Below are 15,709 nucleotides of genomic sequence, written 5' to 3'. Positions count from 1 at the left end.
GGAGTCTTTGAGCTGCCTTCTGAAACACGAAAAGGCCAGTTAATAAGGTAGATTTTTGCTATCCATATAACTTTTGATTATATGGATCCATTGTATCAGGATACAGACAGCACAAGGGCTGAAATTACTAGTATTAGGGACAAAGTTTTAGTTTCTGAAGACAGGATTTTGTTTTTGCTAAGAAAGCAGTATTTCAAGCCTGGTGGTAAGAAACTGAAAACCCAAAGATGGAAAATAATTTGGAGGTGAAAGCAATCACGAAATGACAGCCTTTGCTAATTCACAGAAAGAAAAAATAGGGAAGACAAGCTTGGCAAAACTCAAAGAACTGAGACTGAGACATCTTGAGAAGATAATGTAAGGGATAAAGAAGTTTAGGTGAATTAGTAGTTCTTGAAAGAACTCTGTTCTAAGTACATAGTTGTAAACTATCCTAATTTAAAGAGTTCAAAGTTAGTGAGCACAGAGGTAAACTATGGTACCAGCATCACGAAAGCTTAAAATATCCAGAAATTTAAAATGAATTGTTTGAGATTTGGGGAAAAAAAATGATTTGTGTCTCAGAACAACTGTAAAGGAACAACATAAAGATGGGAGAATAAATTTGGGTAGTTTGCAATATATTTCAGTTGTAGATATCAAGGAAAAATTCTGTAGAAATGTCAGAAGAAGAAAATAGTGGAGAGGGATTTAGGAAAAACAAGGGAAGGCAAACTGCAGTCCTGGAGTATTCAACATATTTTTTTCTTGAGTATCTGCAAAAGTAAATGACAGTCAATTCTCTCATGAAATTAATTTTGATATGGAAAAAGGAATGCACTATGAGCATGGTGCTGGTGAGAGAGTTGAACATTTAGACTTTAGATATGTATTTAAGTCAACAGTTCCAGAAAAAATTCACCCATAATTCATTGGTGAGAATTCATGCAGTAATCTGAGAGCTGTTTTGGAATATATTTTAATACATTCTGAAGTGCCATATATTTGAAAAACTGTGAAGGTTTACAAGTTCCTAGAAAATTGGTCAGGCATACATGGAACTGAAATTTGGCTAAAATATGTCATGTAAATTTTTTTTCTCTTACAGGATAACTAGCTTAGCAATAAAACATCAAATATATGCATTTAAATTCATTTTAGTACTCTTTTTAGAGAAACTAAGAGAAATCCACAAAAAAGCACAGAAGAAATGCTCAAGAGAAAATTATATTTGGGTGAACAACTGGTAAAAAAAAACAGTTGTTGCAGAAGAGTACTTAGGAGTTGTACTTAGCAGTACAACTTTCCTTGTTGCCAGGATCCAGAAACAAATAAGGATGTTGAAAGCTGATTAAAAGACTTTAAACATACATCTGTGCATGGGGTGAGGAAAGAGGTTCTAATGTGATCTGAGATATTATTGTTAGCAGCAATGGAAAAATAAATAAAAAGGTGAACTTTGGGGAGATAAAGAATATTTGTCATCACACCAGCCGCTGTATAGTCTGCGTCGGTACTGATCCTTCACTCCCTATCCTTCTTGTATATTTTATTTACATCTGTTATGTCTTGAGACAGCTGTGGACAATTTCCTTGTGTTTTCTCAGTAACCACTTTGACTTTTGCAGTTTATCTTTCTAGACTTTGAGAAGGCCTGTGAGGCTGATACTTTTATGCCAAAGCTTTGTCCAACTTAGCTGTATTTGCAGCTCAGCTGAGGACCAATATCTCTCTCTCATTCTTAATGACACATTGTCTTAGGCAACACAGCAGATGAAGTTTTTGAAAAAGGGGAAAAGAGTAATCCAGATTTTTCTGAAAGCTGGTTTTGCCATAAAACAAAGTAAGGTCAGAGGACCTACATAACAAAGAGTTTGGAGGGAAAAAATATGGCAAAATTGGCATTTGCACATCTCAATAGATATGATCAATAACATAATAACCAATTAACTAATTAACAAAAAAGAAATCCCAACTTTTCTAGGCACTGTGGGATTCTGGAGAATGCATATTCTGGGTTACAGTCAGCTTGTGAGTCTTCTCTATCAAGTGAGTTGAAAAAAACTATTTGGCAACAAATATCATCGAAAGATATGCCCAAGTCATGGACTGAATAAAGTCAATGCACATATTAAGAAAATCTTACAGTCATGGCCCTTAGAGAGATATTCACATACATATCAAAGGAAGACAGGAAAGAGAGTGGATACTGTAGGATTCAATGCAGGTGATATGGAATAAGGGGTGTAGATTGTACTGGCTCTGATTGGGCTGGAGTTTTCTTCCTAGCAGTCTATATGGTGATGTGTTTTGGATTTGTGACTAAAACAGCAGTGATAGCATACCAGTGTTATAATTGAGAAGTACTTGTAGAGCATCAAGACTTTCTACCTCCTCCCACTCTGCCCCCTCAGAGCATAGGCTAGGGATGTGGAAGAAGTTGGGAAGGGACACAACAAAAAGGACATTCCACATTACAGGTTGTCATGCTCAGGAATAAAAACCGAGGAGAGGGAAGTTTTGAGATATTGAGGTATTGCATTATCTAGCTGGGGACAGGTCTGCTTATGGGAGGTGGACAACGATTGCCTTTGCATCACTTGGATTTTCTGTTTTTTATTCCTCTTTCCTTTGCTTACTAACCTCTCTCCGCATATGAGTTTTCTCACTTTTGCTCTTTCTTTTCTATCCTGTGGGTGGTAGAGTGAACAGATGGGGGGTGCTTAGCTGCTGAGTCAAGTCAGTCAACTATATCTTGTCAACAGCCTTGTAAGCTACACTGCTACTCTCTATCGTACTTTTGTCTTTGGACATTACATACTTAATGGCAACACTATGCTACGAAACTAAGAGGAACACTCCAGTTATATGGTGATCCCAAAGATTTTCAAAACCATACAAAATTTAGCATATGGTTCAGCAGGGCAGTATCCTTGGAAATGTGGGGATAGAAATCAGGAAAAAGATCAGTATCTCATTATCAAATGTTGACCATCTGGGATTAGCAGGATACTTCCATGGAATGAGATGGTAAGCAGTATTTTTCAGCAGCACATCTAATATATGTATATGTATACGTATACCTAGAAGCAAAGTATCTTTTATATTACTACATAACTAATAGTTGTAACAGGAAGGGTATATAGCTTTACAACAGCTGTAAAGTGGGATAAAGTACGGGCCAAAGGGAAGAAAAACACCGGCAAAATAACATTAGAAAAACAACTTCTGAAAGATTTCATGTGATTTATGCTTTTAAAAAAAATTATTGACAATCGTCAAGATGATACTCATTGATGATAAAATCAAGAGGCACTGTCAACAAAGTAAGCATTTTAATACAAGTAACTGAGAGCTTTAATTCTGAAGGTAGCACATTCTGAGAAATATAATGGGTAGAAAGAAAGCTCTAGAAGTGGTCTAAGTTAGCACTGTGGTGGAATTCACTTCTAATTTTACATGGACCTGTCAATATTAGTTACAGTAATCTATTTTTTTCACAGTTTGCAGTGAGATTTAAGTACTCTCAGCCTGCTTAACAGAGCTGCTTGCACCAGATTGAAGTGAATTGCACTCTAAAGATGGCTGTTTCTCCTCACTGGTTATAAAAAGCCCTAGGCAAGCGCACTGCAAGCACAAAATTTAATATTTCTATGCTAGGACAGATATGTATTATTCTTTGCCTATTTGACAAAAACAAAACAAAACAAAACAAAAAAACAACCTTTATGAAATCAAGAATGGCTGCAAGAGACTTGGGACGTCGCAGAAAGTATTACTGTCTTTGGCTGGGTTTTCAGAGTTCTTGTAAACAGAATTTAGCACACCTCTACCAATTGTCTATTTATTCACTAACACCTGGGATCAAGGTGTTTCTTTTTTTGCTGGAGAAATCTAACTACATTTAGTACAAACCCATTATCGATTGCCACCTTTTGAAAGATGCCATTGAGAATATATATTTATTAAATGGAAAGTATGGAAATTAAATCACAAGAACTAATGTCCCAAGATCTTACATACTCAGCAAAACTATCAAAAATCTCAGGAAATTTTGCCTAGCTGCTTCCCATTTTTACATCTCATTAATTTTCCTCAAAAGCATAACAACTTCTGGGATTGAACATCATTTGAGGGGAAAGAAACTCTCTTCCCTCCCTTTCTCCCTGTTAGAAAGGGGAAAGCAGGGAAGTGAAAACAATCAATATTATGTCAAGTCAGTGGCAGAACTGAGTGGGCAGTTACAGATGTCTCCCACCACACAGGGCCTCTCATCAAATCAGTGGTGAGGAGAACTGACGATATGAATGTGCTGGGCCTTGATCAAGATTCCCTTCTATAAAAAAACACCCAAGGGAATCAAAGCACCAGATGTTGGGGAAATGTAATAGTACATCTAAGATTTAGCACTTAGGTGTGTTGGTGGGGTGAAATTACATGCTGAAGTGCTCCCTTTTCCAAGTGAACACCCAACATGATGGCAGACAACCGCTCCAACAAACTAAATGTCCTAGAAACTCTCAAATTTCATAAATCCTTATGGAAATGTGATATGTTGCATGTAAAGCTTTTTTTTTTTTTTTTTTTTTTTCTTTTAATTTTCCCATTGGTCTTTTTTTTTAAACTGTCTTCTAAGGAACATTATCTTCTAAGCTTAGCAGAATGCTATCAGGGACAATGATATTTGTATGGAAAAGGATGTAAACCAACATGCAGAGTGATGAGGGGAAAAATATTTTCACAGAATTCTAACATTATGATATTCAACACTCTGGACAACATGTGACTTTATCTCCAGTCAGAGGATGGAGGCTTCTGAAATAATTTGGATAATGTATTCCTATGATCTCGGCTTGATTTGCTAAAGAGTAGCAGTTAAAAAATACCTACAAAGCACTGTTCTCCTTCCAATTTTCCTTGCATTTCTGCTCCAAAATTACAGAACTGAGAAAGTGATAGCTGTTTGGAAGAGATTACTGACAACTTTTGGAGAAGCAGTTCATAGAAACCAAATGACATCTGTTTTCATCATGTGGTGAGAGGAGACATTTCGTATGTACATTCAGGCTGTACTTCTGAATGGATAGAATGTGATGTGCGCTGAGTAGATTTCCAGATTCCTTACTCTGTAAAAGCAAATAAATAATAAGAAGCAAAACCCAGTGACTTGAAACTTTTTGACTATAAACACTTTAAAGACTAAAGCCTATTGACACACAATTCACTCCTTTTAGTTTTGAGTAGAAACCCACTGTGCCTTGAAGGACATTATTGCCATGATTTTGCAAGGTGACCTGTACTCATACACTGGTTCCTTGAATCAGTTTAAGTTCGTCAGCAATTCCTTGTGAAGCTGAATCCTCTCTTCTAATGATGCCAAATAGTGCTGAACTCTTCTGCTACACTCATCCCAAGTAGGCTCTATTCCTGTGGGCTCCAGGATTCCCACTAGACTCACTGTCCAGGATCTAATATAGTGACACAAAGTAGCATTTCTGAAATGCAATTTACATGTAAACTACATCCATACCTGCTTGCAAAAAATGTAAAATACAAATGAATTATATAAATGATTTTAAAGTAAGAATGAGTTAAATAATGGTCTCTCTCATACATAAAGAACACCCTAAGAGCTTAGTTGAGGCTCAAACAACTCAATAATGTTTCTCTTCACCTCTGAACTAGCAGCAGACAAGTTAGCTTTAGAACTTCAAGCAAATTAGCTTCATCATGGCTATATCGGTTTTGCTGAGAGTATTTCCTGGCTGCAGCATGACACTAACCAGGTGAGATAATTCCATGTACTGGAACCCATTCTGGAAACCTGCCTGAGAAACCTGACGTGCAACTTCCACATCATGCATTATTTACTTAAGACCAATCTTTTGAGCTCAGTACGATCCTCTTTATGATGAAGGAACCACAAGTAAATATGTCGCCCATGTTTATTCTTGTTAAATGATGGCCATGTAGTTGATGATGTGTGAATCTAAGACTGTTGTGTGCATGAGACTCTTTAACATAGAGTGTGTCTTCTTGGGCAAGTCTTTTTACCAGAACAGGCACTCCTAAAGTCCAGGCAAGTCTCTGTATCACAGTGGCTATGCTGTCATGTGTTGTCTAATGCTCCGCCAGAGTTTTTATAGACACATTTCAGGCTTCTCCTCACTCAAAGGTATACATTTCTTCTGTATCAATGTGCTATTGTAAGTATAAATTTGGAAGCCTCTTCATCTCATTAATTGCTAATAATGCTCTCCTAACTTATACATCACAAGTTCGGCAATGAATTTCAAAATATGTTTGTGAAAATAGTTTACAATTTTTCAGCAGCTAATCTGACCTATAAAAACTAAGGTGCCACCTGATTAAGCATGTTTTTAATCTTTATCATTTTGGTAATGGCATGATATGACTCCCAGAAAAGGGCTTTCTCTTTTGGAAGACTGCATGTTTCATCTCACAGAGTGCAAAATAAGCAGGAAAATAAGTCTGCCTAGCATGGTACTGTTGACTGTAAAATATGGTCTTGTTTGCAGGGAGCTTTCTTTTATGACAGCAAAATCTACTTTGTGTGGTCTTCCATCAACTAAAATTTGAGTCTATAATATTGTACCATAACGATATGTGTTGAGAAGCAATATGAGAGGGGAAAATATTTAAATCATTTCATCAGTTGTTTGCTAGCTTAAGATATTTTTGTTGTTTAATTATTTCAAGAGATGACAGCTAACTAGAAGTGGTATAATTATATTTTCTGCAATTGATGTTGTCTGCTTGTTGGTGGCAGGATAACGTCATCAACCATGCTGACTTTTGTCTGAGATGATTGATCAGTTTGTTATTCTTGAGGAAAGAATTTAATCAGGCAAAATCATTGACTATTATGTTTGATTTATCCTCAAAAAAAATGTTGAGCTTCCAATTCCTTGGAAGAACAGAGGATAAATTACTGCAAAGAAGAGTACTACATTTATTCTGGCGAAACACAAAATAGGATCGAGATATTTTGTAAAAAGTATTATAGAGGAAGTTTTAACCAATCAGTGTCACTAAGATGCTTTGGTGGAGTGATTATTCTAAACTGATAATTCCTAAATTTTATCTTTTTTTTTTCATTTTATAGTCACTAATGATTTCAAGTTTGTCACTTTCTGAAAAAAAAAAAAAAAAAAGTACTTTTTTAATTCCATTGTTTAATATACTTTAAAAACCATTAAATTTATTTACTATTTCTTCCTCATGTTTTCCCACTTGTGGGAAAAGAAATGTTGGTGGTTTTTTCAGATGACTGAGTTTCCCAAGAGGCATTTCATTGACCAGTTTTCATGTATCGCCATATCACCTGTGTGCTCTCTACATTCAAGCCATAGGTTTATAATACCATTTTCTCTTCTTAGTGCAGATTTTTGGAATTCTTTATTAGATCTTCTCTTGCCTTGGATCCAGACTTAAAACTAATACCTTATTCTCCCCAGACTTTCACATGCAAAATCATGTGGAAAAAAAATACTTTTTATGTTATGGTTAGTTATGTATAAAGTTTGGACTTTATATTATTTCTGAGTTTGGAAGTATATCTTTCTCTGTCAATAATCTTATTTACTTTTCATTACAGTGTTTATAAAACTGCTAGATGAGCTCATCCAAAATTTTCTCACTGAAAAGCAGATTTGTTAGCTAATCTTCAGTTCTCTTATTCTTATTCCTTCCTTCAACTTTCAGTCATCCTTTGTCTTCCTGTGACTAGGTTATAATCAATAAAATTGTGGCAGTCATTTAGTTTATACATCCAGAGAATATTTCTCTTTCATAGCTACACCAAAGCTGGGTTTATCTTGATCAAGCTTTTACTTCCTAATCTTTCACTAATTTTGGACAATAAATGCAGACATATTTACTCAGGGATTTTTGGTAATCTAGTCTCTCAAAAAAAAATCTAGTTGCAAAACAAAGTAGACGAGTACTCCCATCTTCCCATGCAAACTAGACTTTCAATAAAATTGGCATGTGCAGTCTCAGAGCTATCTGAATATATTTCTTTTTAAAATTTGCTCTGGGATCTCTGTCAATATCCAGTAAGCTCCATAGAGGCTTGTCTTGGTGGAGTTGGTGGAATTACCAACTTTAACTCCAACTTCAAGTTTTAACTTAACTTAGATAAACAAAGTGTTTGCAATTTACTATTTCACTAAATCTGAGAGCAATCACCATAATGTGCATCAGGAGGCTTCCTGTGCCATGCTCTAAGTGTTTTTTCCTTCCAAGAAAACCACTTCTTGTGGGATACAAGAGCAATCATACAACAAGAGAGCACATTTATATCAGTGTTACTTAAGCAACAAAGAAGAAAATCACATATTTCAATGCAAACATGTATTTCTAAGAAAACAAATTTCAATGATTAAAGATTAAAATCCTGATGCAAAAAAAAAAAACCACCAAAACCTCACCATAAATTTTCCTCTGAATCCTGTAGTGTGTTTATTGATGTAATCAGAAGATAAAAATATTAATCAGTAATTGCTTAACCATTAATATTTTCTTCTAAAATAGCCCAAATACAGAAATCAGGTCCAGAATGACATGGAACCATATTTTAAGGCTCTTCCAATTTTCATCATTTGAATTTGAATTGGAATTGAACTCTAACAGACTGAAAGATTGGGGAATACTAATCATGAGGTTTGGTTAGCAACCATCCCTTCTCCCTTTTTCTGAAATAATTACTTATTTCAAGTTCAAACAAGCTGTAAATTAAGATTGCAAGGTCATGCTGTTTTTCTGGAAAGAATCAGAATTCTTCTTAATTATACCTAAGAGGATACATGAAAAACACAGAAAAATGCTATTACTTTGCTGCTAAAAGTCATTTTGAGCCTGTACTAAATATCTTAAGATATTTTATTTTTCTCTTTCCCCAGCCTTGCATTTCACATCTTCAGCAATTGTTCATTTACAGCCTATCTGTATCATCCTTTGAAGCCAACAGGAGTTCTGAGTATAAGAAATAAAAAATCTGTTCATCAGTTATAGTACAGCACTGAGGGGTATTCACAGTACCCCAGGAGTTATGATAGAGGGAGGACAGAAGACATACTGATTTCCCTCATAAATGGCTATGTGTAAGAAAAGCTAACTGAGCATGGTCAGGATGTTTGAAATGTGCTCTTTAATCACTCTCCATCCAAAACATAGAAACATTCTGCAGATGACTCTCGGTCCTGGTGATGAATTTTGGGGCTCCCAGCTCCCTCCAGCTCAGCCAGGTGAGATCAGGCCTCCAGAGCAGGGTCACTGGCCTCACAGATGTACCTCATTGCTTGGCCAGACCCCTCCAAAAAGCCATAGCAACAAAGCCTAGAGGTGGATTTACACATCAGCTATTATGCAGTGGAAGGTGCCCACACTAGATCTTGCAGTATCAATAACACAGAAACTTGCTTAGGTAGCCAGGCTACAAACTTCTCCTATGAACTGGAAATATGTTGCCTTGGCCCACCCCAATGACCTGCTTGCCCAGAGGATCTGTTTGGGCCAGGGAATTCACATCAGATCATTCAGATCCAATGGCTGTGAATCAGGAAGGAAGGGATGCAAATTTCTTTCAAAATATCTTTTAAATCAATAGTAATTTATTTATAATATGATTATAATATTATAATATAGTGTTCTAATATAATAATCAATATTTTATATGAATGACTTCCTTTGTCATATATTTTCTATTCGCAAGAAAATATGCAGGAGCAGGATTATATACAGCTTCAAATATATTTAAAATGTGGCACTCTGAAATTCCTTAATGAAATTAGTTATGGAGAGACATTCATCACTGTGCCCTCCACCTTGGCCTCAGGTCACTACCTTTATTCTTAATCTTTGCAAAGATTAACATTCAGCCGACTCACATGTAAAAGATTTACAGACTGAGATTGTAGGAATGAGCTTCAGATATCCCTGCAAGCTTCCCGTCTTTCTGGCTCTTCCAAATTAAATTCTCAACTGTGTGTGTTCTCTCTCTCCTCGTACTCAACAGATTTTTCATCCAGCTATCACGGAATAACAATAACAATAACAAATTATCAGTAAGGCTTTTTCAGAAGAGGGTCATTTTTTTCTATGGCATGTCCTGAGTGATTGCTACTTTACCTATGAAGGGGCAGCAGCAAGTACTTCAGGAAAAAAGACTGTAATTGTGAGTGCTGCTGGAGAGCGAGTAGCAGCAGCCCTGGGCTCTCAAGGGCTATGTTCTTACAAAGCAAACTAAAGAGTAGTAGCTTAAATGAAATTCTTGGGCAATTGTTGGATGAATTTAAACACATTGTCAGTATTTCAATGAAATTAACTCTTTTTCTCCCCCTTTCCTATTTATGTGACGCAGTAATTTTCATAGGAAAAGAATACTATATTACCCCTGGTCAATTTCTCTTATATTCGAAAAAATGTGTGTCCTACTTGAGTCAATAGTTCAAAGTCTCATTATAACACACCTATATGTTCAGTATACAAAAATGCTTCTGGAGAACAAGAATGATATTCCCAGCTCTGGCACTCTGCGCCAGTCTGATGCTGTACCAACTATTCAGGCTCACCTGGTCCCATCCCTCAGGGGTCAAATACACCTCCCATTTTCTGTCTCCTCTACTGAGACTGGCACAGTTGAGCACTGGCTCATCTCACACATAGGTTTTTTCAATGAGAAACCTACCCTGGGCTTGCTGCTTTTACCAGATGAGGAGAGCTGTTGGTTAGCAGCAGTCAGTGCTTAAATAACAAAATTACTCCAGCTGTAGGCAGTCCTCCCAGCCAGGAGGTTGTAGGGCAGTCTGAACCATGGTTTCCAAGACCAGATCCATCCCTTCTGACTTCTGAGGCTGAGATAGTTTGCAGTGGAGAATTCTGCTGCGTGCATTAACAGCATCTGCCAAATGGGCTTCCATTTCCTTTAGGGACGTTATGCTGTAGAAGCACAAAGACAGCAAGTGCTGCTAACCTTCTGCAGCCAAATGTGCTAAAGGGTAGTGATAGCAGCTCTCACTTACAGGATACATATGTAGTGTGTGCATGCAGACATGCACCCATTTCCCAAGGTATTCAAAAAACTGGTAAGGGGGTGCTCATGGGTGTTTTTGTCAGATTCTGGAAAACTCTCCTGGCAAATCAAGCAACCTGTAAATTCCTCTGTCACAAGGTCCAGTGCTTCCACATTCCTTTGCAAATTGTCAGGGTGATCTAACAACAAGAAACCTGCTGCTGCTGGTTGCAGAGCAACCAGGGAGAGAAATACTGTCTATTTTACCACTTTGGTCTTCAGCTAGACTCCAGTTTGTGTTGCTGGGGCTGAAGGAATAGCTGACTACAGCTGGGTGATGAGACTGAAAGCTGCCTGCTTTCAGTTCAGTTCTGCAGTTCTCTCTCTAGATAATTCCATACAGTGGGAGCCTCAAAGGCAACCAAACCAAACAAAAAACAAACAAAAAACCAGCTAGGTAAGACATTAATAAAATTAAATACATAAATACAAATATATTCATATATAATATAGAAATAAATATATTAATTTAGAAATTTTCATGACTTCCTGACTATAGGAAGCTTTGCATGGACTCCAACAATCTGGAGGCTTCTCTCCAGCTTGTAGGATTGGCTCCCTTTCCCACAGCTGTTTCCATCTCAGCTGCAGGTTCCCAGCTCTGCAACCTGCTCCCCAGTTACGACTCCCTGCCAGCTCTCCCTGTCCTCAAGCACATCTGCTTGGAAGTAGTTTCCCTACCTTTCTTTCCAATTGGCTGCAGTTGATCTAGTTTCAGTTTAAAAAAACAGCATGAAAATATTAGTACCAACAGTTAAACCTCAAGTCTGTCTGTCTGAAGTTAACTTTGTGCTTTTAGGTGTCCAGTACTCAGAAGATTAGCTAGATCCTGCTACTCAGCCTTGGAGGCAAAATCAATTGCACTGTGAACAGCCACAGCCCCATTAAAAGCCATACACCCTGCTAATATCTCCTCCATTGACAGGCCAAATAGTAAAGCCAGCTCTGAAGACAATTGCACAGAAAGAGCAGGCAGCAATACCTGGGCTCATGCTTTGGTCACCTCAGTGTCACCCGGGCTGTCCCATCACTACCATGCTTTGGTCACCATAGCAGTCTACTCCAGGATCAGGTCCTGCCCTGGCTCTGCAGGACTTGAGGCACACAGCAGCCGGCACAGACAGCAGGAGCCTGGGACATGGACTGCAGGGACACAACTACGCAGGCAGATGTACAGGACTCCCCATGCCCATGCATACACAGAGGTAATGCACTTCAGCCCTGTTCTCTGTGAACAAACTCCAAAAGGAGATATTTTACCCCCAGATTAAATCTGAAGGGCATCACCCAACTTTGGAAAGAGCCAGATGCAGACCTACAGAATCATTCAGTGCTGTGGATTGAATCATTGCAAAACAACGTACATCTTTTATCTGTGCCCTCTGATACAGATACTGAAAGCAGCACAATGATAGAAGTAATGATTAGGCACTAACACTCTCACCTAATACTAATGAATAATGGCTAATCTCTGCAGCTGAACAGAGCTTTCACAAGGAATCAAACCCTCTGGGTCATTTGTCTCTAATATAGGTAACTTTTTAAAAAGCCCTATTAATCTTCATTCATTCCTTGGATAATGAGAAATAAAAGGTAGCATCACGTTCCTGAGGTTTACTGGTTTAAGGGTTATTTCCTACCCAAAAGTGGCATGAGAGAGGTCTGATTCCTCCTGCAGGAAGAGATTAAGTGGGGCTCACTTCTCCCACTTGCAGCTTTTAAAAATCTCTGAATAAAAGATGGTTCATAGAGATTCTCCTCACTTTTTTTCCTCTCATTCACAATTAAAAAGTTGGAATGTTTCTCTTCCCTCAGCGTGTGTTAGATATCCGATGATCTGGCACCATTACAAATAGTCACTGACACAGGGGTTAAAAGGACAAGAAAAGCCAGGGAGACAGTGTTGAAGAAATTAAAATGCTCTGAAGATTTGGCAGTATGAAAAATGTTCCTGATACCAAACCCAATTATATAACAGAGCAGATACTGAAGGAAGTTCATGGGAGTGCTGGGTGGAAACAGTGACGCAAGGTCCAAGGACTGACGAAATGATGTAACTGTCAGTGACACAAGGAGCTGCTGTGGGGCTCAGTGTGCGACTGGGCCCAGCAAAGGCAGTGCAGCTGCATGGTTCCCAGGGCAGAACTTCTCATTTCCTCCAAGCAACAGCAAGGTGCTCAACTGCTGAGCAAATACTGACTGAGGGCCTAGCTTTCCACAGCCCTTTGTTTTGAGTCCAACGCAGTGAATGTATGCTTATGCCTAAGAGGACCTGGGCTCCTCAATAGGACTGCAGCTTGGTGTCCTTGTCTTTCTGCTGTAAAATCACATTCCTTTTTAGGAATTCCTAAAATTTCTGGAATTAACTGTAAAGAAAATTGCACATGAACTGAAAGCAGAGAGAGACAACAGAAGAAAATGAATTTGGCATTTTTGTTTTAGGTTCAATAAACTGTGCAATCATGATGCAAAATATATTGAAATGATAAAATAAGAGAATAAAACAGTACAGAATCCTAGAATCATCGAGATTGAAAAAGACCTCTAAGATCTCATAAGCCAACTGTGCACTTACCACCACTGCTGTCCACTAAACCAGGTCACTCAGTACCACATCTGCAAATTTCTTGAACACCTCCAGGGACGGTGACTCCAGCACCTCCCCAGGTAGCCTCTGTCAATTCCTCACCACTCTTTCAGAAGTTTTTCCCAACATCCAATCTGAACCTCCCCTGGTGCAACTTGAGGCCATTCCCTCTAGTTTTATCACTGATTATGGGAGAAGAGGCCAAGCCCCACCTCTCCACAACTTTCCTTCAGGCAGTTGTAGACTGCGATAAGGTCTCTCCTGAGCCTCTTCTCCAGACTGAGTAATTCTTGTTCTCCTAGCTGTATTTGGCAAACATTGGGATGTCAGTGCACTTGGCCTTTCCTGATGCCTTCTAGGACCAGCTGGACATAAACTTGCATGAACAAAGGCAGACAATTTTTTGATGAATTTGCAACCCTTGCTCTGTTTCTCAAGAGAAGGAAAAAAATGCTGGGAGAGGGGATGGCATCAACAGCAGAAACAATGAAGATCCATGGCTTCCAAATGCTTTCACATTGCTCTACTCTGAAACGCAAACCAGGATGCAATTTGCTATGAATTCCTTTGAATTCTGGAAATCATTTCTTTTTTCTCAGTTATTTAATTTTCAACAGTGAAAGAGGCAGGAAAACCTCATGCCTCCAGAGAAATGCTCAATTTACACTACAGAACGGGATATGTTATTAAATCATCTAAGTAAATGAACTTGGATCAAAGTTTCAGTTTGGAGGGCAGGGGTATGTTTCTGAAATCAGCCTTATCCTTGTGCTAAATTATTTATATTGCAGTCAGGCCTACAAGGCTCAATCCAAAACTGAGGGTGCACTGCACTGAGAGTTTAATGCCTAATTTCTCTATAGCTTGTAAATTGCCTTTTTCTTCAAAAGAAAGGGGAAAAATGCAAGAAAATAACCGAAACAACATTAGATGTTCTTTTTTGTTGACTTAGACAAAACAAAACTGACTTTACCACTACACTCAGTGAGGGGAAAATTAGGACTGCTGTCAAGAGTCTAAGCACCATTTAATCTACAATGTAATCTGAACTAAAAATGTCTCCTTTTCCAATTTATTTTAAAAGAATGCTGTTTTTCTCACACAAAAGAAATAATTATTCAGGTCATTTACCTGCAGAAGTAGATGTTTGGCTATCAAAAGAAGCATAAAATCCTTTGCATTGGCACAGTATCATCTACCTGAGCATCTCAAGGCACATCTCAGTGGTTCTCTGTTTTACTGAAGCAGAAATCACGGCACACAGAGAGGAAGGTCTGAATTTTCTAAAGCAGCCTGTCATTGGGAAAGCTCCCATGTCAGGGGCTCATCTTCAACAAGGCTCATTTCCAGTCAGAACCTGAAAGTTTAGGTTCAGCTGTCACAATATTCAGCCGCATTGGGCAACTTCTGCTTGCATTAACCTGCCTGATGTCTGAGGGCTTTCAGCTCAGCTTTTCATCTCTGTTCCAACTGCAGATATTAAAAAATTGTGCCCAAAATTGGAGACTGAGGATTTAGCACAGAATGACATGTTGTAGATTATCAGTAGACCAAATGTCAGTCAGAGGAAAACAGATTTCCTCAGTTCTAACCTCCAGGTAATTTTGTTTCCCTACCCCAAGTCTTCCTGATATGCTCACAACATTCTGCTTTGAAGAACTGTATTTAGGAGCGTAATGTTTTAAGACCTAAAGGGAAGTGAGAAGGAAGCATCTTACCTCAAGTGTCTGCTTTGTATCAAGTAAGTATGAAAAACAATATGAAATAATAATGCAAAGGAATGAACTGAAAACCATGCTGACACATAAATATGTGACATACAAACCACGCTGCCAGGGACACCTATTTTCATGCTGGACCAAACACTACACTGTAGTACAGACTTCTGCGATACTCCAGCAACCAGAATGAGATCACAGCTCCTACAATCACCTTATTGTGTCTCCTGCTGTATAAGCTGAAGTTACTGAAGGCAGAGTATAAAATTACATGTACTGAAAGCTTTGAGGAGCAGCAGCTTCCCTTCTTTACTCCCAAAGCTGCCTTAG

The sequence above is a fragment of the Phasianus colchicus genome, chromosome 1 (genome assembly GCF_987193195.1).
Source record: "Phasianus colchicus chromosome 1, bPhaCol1.hap1.1, whole genome shotgun sequence".
NCBI classification, from domain to species: Eukaryota; Metazoa; Chordata; class Aves; order Galliformes; family Phasianidae; genus Phasianus; species Phasianus colchicus.
This window is presented reverse-complemented; position numbering follows the sequence as displayed.